The sequence below is a fragment of the Pinus tabuliformis genome, chromosome 7 (genome assembly GCF_031772625.1).
Source record: "Pinus tabuliformis cultivar Carrire ecotype Pingquan chromosome 7, CPIR1, whole genome shotgun sequence".
NCBI lineage: Eukaryota > Viridiplantae > Streptophyta > Pinopsida > Pinales > Pinaceae > Pinus > Pinus tabuliformis.
In genome coordinates this window covers 497,199,990-497,207,552 of record NC_142293.1, presented here as the reverse complement: position 1 = coordinate 497,207,552, position 7,563 = coordinate 497,199,990, and the positions used below count along the sequence as shown (strand labels likewise).

The 7,563-nt window shown below is 35.5% G+C and overlaps 1 pseudogene; it reads right to left on the bottom strand.

Moving 5' to 3' along the window:
* Positions 1-5,134: 5,134 nt before the first annotated feature.
* Positions 5,135-7,329, bottom strand: LOC149248220 (GDP-mannose 3,5-epimerase 1-like; annotated as a pseudogene).
* Positions 7,330-7,563: the final 234 nt, after the last annotated feature.

The following is a 7,563-nucleotide window of genomic DNA, read 5'->3' as shown; positions in this document are numbered from 1 at the left end:
TACAAGCTCCAATACACTGTGAATCTGTTGCAATGCAAAATGGATCAGTATCATTATATTCTCAAGACAAGCATACCAACACATTCATCTACAATCTTGTTTAACAATCATCCTCAAAGGCAAAAGGTTTAGATACCCCACCCTATGTTATAATTGTTATTAACTAAAAGTTACCACAATATTGATTATAAATATACATATATTCTATATATCATAGCATAAAGATAAATAAAAACAAAAGGGTAGCTTAGTACAAAATTCAAGCCTTTTTTCATGGAAAAAGAAAAATCTACCCCTATCAGTGTGGCATTGGCTTCCAACTTGCACACAAGACAAAAGTTGAGGCACCTCAGGAGATGGAAGGCGAACTTTCATCGTAGTTGGTTTCTACCACTAGAGAAGGTGGGTAGGACCTACTACAGTCTAGAAAAGCCTGTCATAGAACTGTTATGATTTAAATGTCACAAACTTTGCCAGAACATAGTAGAAACCACTAGAGGAAGGGGTCCAATTAACATAGAGCACTGGCTAGACTCAAACCACAATAAATCATGATAGTTTGTACAAGCCACCTATTGTGAGTATAATATTCTTGTTTTCCATGAAAGGATTGTTTGGCATGAGGAGGGTTTATTAATATGCTCCTTCTGGCCAATCCAACCTTTTTCCATGCCTAAAATATTTTTCACTTTTGCGACTATTTATAGGATGATATTGAATGTTATGGTTTACTTTTAACATAGGTCATTTATAACACCTGAAAAACTTATTGAGACACTATTTCACTAGAAGAACGTCATGAAACTCACCCTGCTTTCTTTATCATACGATGTGGCAATGAGCCCAATACCCTTTCCATCATGGCAAGATGTTCCAAATTCTCATGGGTTTGAAACAATGTCTTCCCCTGCATATTTAATATGCAACTATGATAAATATATTTCTAATTTATAATTGGTTAAATATCATAAACAAAAAATATTTATGCTATAATAAATTATAGAGAAAATCTCCACAAGTATGCATCCTACACTGCAGATATCATAGGGGTAGCTCCATCCAATTCATGTTAATAATTACAATGAAATTGGATATAGGTTCAATCTAATGGCTCATTTGAACATCAGAAAGTGCTTTAATCCACTTAGTTCACTCAATTGGCTAAGCTAATCCTATTTAGTCATCTTTCCATGCTTACCCAATATCACTTCAGGAGCTCGATAATGCCTTGTAGAGATCACTGATGTATGATCTTCACCTTCTAAAGTGGTACTTCCAAAATCAATCAACTTTATTGCACTTGATTTTGGCAATCAGTTGCATATTTCTTGTGATGACCTCTCCAAACCCTTTTAAAATAGATAATAATCAGAGTTAAACGCTTGGAATGTATGAGAACATACATTTAAAGACACAGAGAGACTAGAGAACAAAGAAAGAATGTATTGAACCAAAGGAACCATAATCAAATAATTATGTTTTGAGAATACAATCAAATCTGTTGACTGAAAAAAATTTGTTTCTCTTGCCACTTAACTATCTTATATGGAATCTTCACAATGTATGAAGAAACAAAAAGTGTATTTTTTGGCTTTAAATCTGTGTGAATGAGCTTCAAGCCATGCATATCTTCCAATCCAGATTGTTATTAATCTCAAATGAATATCCCTTATAATGGATAGACATTTTATCAGGACCTAATTAGTAATAAATATCATATATGCAACTCTGAGATGATAATATTATCGATCTGCCAATGAAGGTCTCTAATAAGGGAAAATAAGTGTTGTTACACACATGTTATAGACTGCAACGGTTGCCTACCAACCTCCTTAACAAGATCAATGGGAAATGGGTGATAGTTATTTTTCTGAAGAAGGTCATATAAGCTTGGCCCAAGTTTTTCAAAAACCTGTTAAGATCATTTGCATTCATCAAAAAACTTAAAACTTCTCTAGAAACAACCAAAATAAGATTTTTCAGAGGCCATTTAAAATGCATCAGTCACTAATGAAAAAAATGAAGTTTTGCTGAGAACTCACGATACACGTGTGACTCCTATAGTCAAACCAGTTGCACATTTGCACACAATTGTATCAAACAAGCCACACACGTCAACCAACCCATGAGATACTGTAACTTAAGGAGTCTAAAGAAAATAATCACTCTTAATGGCTATATCTATTAAAAATTATGGATTGATTAACTAAATGACATATCACGATAGATATTCATTCTTTCATACCATGTACCAGTTCTATCATGCTTGGCAACTTTACACATCACATCAATTTCAACAAGGGTTGAACCAAATTTCATAATTGATATTTGTCTTGACAAAGATTTGGGAACTTTAGTCTATGTTGGCCCTCCTTCCCTGTGTTGGGAGAAATTCAATTCGCCCTACACATTCCACTACCCAGGTTTCTTTTACAAGCAAGGATCTCTATACATAGATCATTTCATCAAGAGCCAAATCTAAAATTATAGCTACCTCTAAGATTGAAGAACTACATAAAAAATGTCATTAATATACTAGTCATTGTCTCTAAAAATAAGCTTCATTAAAAAATCTTGGTAAGATATAAACCTCGGTCATTATTCTGTTGCATCCATCACCTTCAACAGTAATTTCTTGCAGTGACCCAAATGGTACACCTACCAACCCATCACCTTGGCATTCCATCAATACTATGACTGATCTAAGATATTATGGGACTTGCAAACTAGTGACTGGTGGCACAGGCACATTTGATGATGAAGAGGAATGAATATTCTGAGAAGGATTAAAATGACTACCTATGAAGGCTTGGAAACAGATGATGATAAGCCTTGTCCTTGAGAAGAACCACTACTTCTAGGTTCTTGTGTGAATGAAATATGATGTGATCCCCAAGGCATACTTGGTAGCGGATGTAGCATTGAAGAAGCAATATCCCCAGGTCCATTTAGATTCGGTTCATTGGAACAATTTCCAGATTCATGGTTAGTTGTTATGATCTCCAAACCTGCAAGAAACTAGGTATTACTAGCAATACCTATCATCATGTTTCTTGAACTAGCTTCTTCTTGCTGAGAAGATGAATGCTCACTTGCACCAACATTGGAGCTGGAAGCATTGCCAAGACTAGGCATAGAATAAGTTTCATTCCATCCAACTAAATGCAAACTCCTCTATATATTAGTCGACACATGAAACATATTGGGTTGGCGCAGTTGGGCACTAGTGCTTACACCTATTGGACCTGTGTCTGCAGACTGGTCACCTGAAAACCATCTCTTGGAATGTGAAGAAAAGAAAGGTATATACCTTCCAACATTTTCAGATAGCCATATTTGAGGTAAACATTTTTCATGTTGATGTGGAGGGTTGTGTCTTGCTCAAACAACTCTCTGGGGAGCTTCTGATAGCCCAGCCATAGATAAACCTCTAAAATCTGGACCCACATCACCTGCACTAGCCCTGGGTATGACTATTTCTTCTGGAGGCCTAACAGTACGAATTGTTGCAGTGGTAGCAAGAATATTTAGGTTTCTACTGATGGTGTGTCATCTAGGAGCTGTAAGGTAGAGGTGGCTATCATCCCATTGTCAAGAACATGGGAGGACATCTAAATATGATGGACCTGAAATTATTTTCACAATATTTATTTTAGAGGATGCTTGTCTACCATCCACAGGATTATTGGCACATCCATTATTGTTCTCTAGCATACATCCAGCCATACTACTACAAGAAAAGGTCACTTGTTCAGATTTTGATCTAGGAAATTGAGTTGGGTGAGGACAACAACTTAAATCCATGAATGGTTTCCCTTCATTTGGAACTGTTGTCTGATTGGTGCTGAAGTTATAATTATTACCATCAGAAGTAGTTCCATAGTTACATCTTGAATAGAGATGTAGACGATCATCCATGACCTAGTTGTTGAGGGCATCCACAAACACACTTTCAGAATGAAGGACATGTGAGTCCACCACTTGCCTTTCAAGCCTTGAAGTTGACTACACATTTGAAATTGGATTCCAGCCAATAACCATTTTATCTTCAGAAGTGCATCCTTGATCAGCTGAAATATCATAATTTGTTACATTGCCAGTGGCCCAACCATTGACGAAAGAACTATGACCACTAGATTGAATTCCTATGTTTCTAAAACTACAACTTACTTTTCTCCTTACAGCCTAATAATCAGGAAAAATTGGAGCATCCATGAGATTCAGTCATTCACCAGGATAAATATGTGATTCCATATCCACATTATGTTGGTCAGACATATTTTCCAAATAAAAAGTTTCTGGTATAGGGCGCAAGGCATTCCTTTAGGCTTGCATTATAGCTTCAATCAGTCTCCCAAGCTTATAATCTAAGAAACATAAATGTACTATCGTGAGTAACAAATTTAATAGAAATTACAGTTCAGAATGTATCAACCGCATCAATTATTTGAAAAATACATCACTCTTCAGTGCAAGATTGATGGATCATAAGAATACATAAATTGTCTTCTACAGAGTTTGTAATAATAATATCTCAATAGACCTGCCTAAATACTATCATTGAGTCAATATCAATGAATGTCATCTCTAAATGTTAAACTTTAAAACTATCATAATTCTGTTTGAAATGAAAAACTCTTAAACTTCACATATACACTACAAGATATTTTCAAAAGAAAACTCCAAACTCGAGAAAGAGAAGAGAGGATTTTCTAATATCTTTATAACCGCCAAACACACTGCATGGTTTTATGTATACCAAGAGTTACACACAAATGGTTCAAGGGAGATATTAATTCTTTAAGAGTGACCAAACATTGCTTTGAGTGCTTGCAACAAAATACATATGGTATATAATAACAAAGGTGGCAACCAATAATTCTTAACTATCTTTTAGTTGCATTAGTCTAGGTTTTGAGGATCTTTTAGCTCCACGCTCTTTTCCATAAGAGAAGTTTCCTCCCTCTTGCAATGATTCAAATCACATGAAAAAACCATATAAATGAACTTATTAAACCAAAGAGAAAATGGATAATAGAAGACAATTTTTTTTTTATCTACTACAGCTATAAACCATCTTGCACACCTATAGAAAACTGATTTATTATTTATCCCCTTAACCAAAGATTGACCTTCATTCCTTTCTGTTAGTAGCAAGAAGAGAACCAAGTTGAATAGGGGCTTGAGTGCCAACCACGTTGGAAGACCCATAGATGGAAAGATCAATTCCCTGAGCCTTTTTCTTCTCAATTTGTCCCTTGATCTAGAAATAAGTAATTCTCAAGCCATCCCACCAAAACTAGAAGTAAACAAATGTGACTCTGTTATCCATCGATGCATAAGGGCCATTGAATTGCATGTAGTTTAACAATATGAAAATATAATACCTATAACCTTACCTTCAAATTCATGGTTGGCACCCAACCTAGCTTTTCCTTAATTAATGTATATTCAGAATTTTGAACACGTACACCCTTTGGACCAGGAATGTGATGTATCGGCAACTTTTTATTCTCAAAGCTTGACACCATTTCAACCATCTCATTCATGCTGACCATTACATCACTGCCAATATTCACTGGGTCTCTAAAGTCTGATTTAGTCAACTTGGAATATTGACATAAATATTTGTAAGAAGAAACAACATGAATATGAATAAACAGGTTGAAAGAATTAGGTCCAAAACTGAATTTGAAAATCCATTTCAAGATTGGGTACCTTAGTACATCCTCCACACATGCATCAATGAATGTAAAGGATTGTGTTTGCTTGTCGTCCCCCCCACATTTCAAACCTATCAGTAGATGTGATTGTCTTCCTACAAAAGGCAGCAGGAGCCTTAGTTAGTAAACAGTTCAAGTGAGAATGAGCTATAACAACTTAATCCTGCATAAGACAACTCTTCTAGCTGGGGAACCAATCTGGATCTAACAATTGTAGGACAATAATCAAAGGTTAATAACTAAAAAATTAGTTACTATGATAAACCAGGTCCTATGGAATTACATCACTTCTCCAACCTACAGAGGCCACCGATATATCTAGAGTGTACCACTGACAAATCAGAGTGTCCTACTTCAAAGGTGTGCTCTTACAGTAACTTTCTGAATATTCAGTTAATTCTAATAGTTTAAAGTAACCTTGAAATCAGTTTGGACTACCATATAGCATCACAGATAAATGCTTCTCATCAAACATCCAAGCTTTTCCTAAACACATTTCAGTACTCAGATCTTGCATTGCCTTATGACCAAAATGTTATGTGAGAATCTAAGATAGCACTAAATAGCATTACTAGAGTTTTAAAGCAACATATGGCTACATACCTCAGCTGGCCAAGCATCAGACTCCTTCAAGCTCACGTTGGTCTCCAATTGTTTGAATTCGGGATAAATGCATGCACTAGAAGCATAGAAAAACTTGCAGAGACACAAATAACTTATGAAGAGATATGCTATGTCGAGCGATCAAGTAGGCTGTGATCATGAGAGTAAAATGGTTATATTTTTTTGCAAATAATTTTATGTTTTGTGGGACTCATGTTGTGATCGTGAGAGTAAAATGGTTTTTTTTTTTGTTGTAAATAATTTTATGTTCTATGGGACTCAAATATTATCTGCATGATTTATAGCAAGGTAATTTCAATTTTCAATAATAAAAAGTTACAGATAGTACTTGTATAAACTAGCATAAATCCATTTTAATTTCAAAACTGTCAAGCATTAAGAGGGATAAATCCCTTGAAGTGCAAACCTTTTCCCAAAGTTTTGTACTCTAGAATATATTTGCACCTCTAAAAAGATATCCCTCTTGATACTTGGTTGGGCACTCGATAGAACAGGGTCAAAATGGATCTAGTTTGGCAAAGAAAAATGGAAAACAATGCAATCCAAAGTGCAGAAACAAAACAAGGTATCACCTTTTAACACCATTGATTCACGCAGCTTCAAGGATGTTGAAGATGATCATGGTGTTGTTGTACATAATAACAGAGTGATTAGACTGAATGAATCCCATACCACCCATGTCTGCAGCCAAGTTGAAAACATGGCCAACTCCTTTGGTAACAGCCAAGAAATTGTCCATAACTCTTAGATCCACAAGATGGAATTCATTGCAGAACATATCCTCAGTCATGTGCTCATTCTTCTTCCAATCAGAGGCAATAATGTAGTGCCCTTCAGATTTCAATCTCCGGGCAATACGGAAGGAAATGAACCCACCAACTCTAGTGATCGAAATTCTCAATTTTTCTCTTGGCTAGTATATACCTCTGTCTAGATTCTCATACTTGTATTCCCCATAGGTCACTCCAATGCTTCCCATGGTACTAAGTGAAAGGAGGATATATAACAAGTCTGCAATGACACAACCAGAGTAAGATATCGTTCCATGTTTAAAATCCTCAAAAATAAATGGTAGCCAAGCAAAAACCATATTAGCAATGACCATGAAAGCACTTAGATTCATAACCCACAATGCAAAAGTAGATGAGAAATATTGAAATTCAATGGAATTCTTGGCCTAAAATGGAGAAAAAGAACTCCAGACCATGACCCAAGA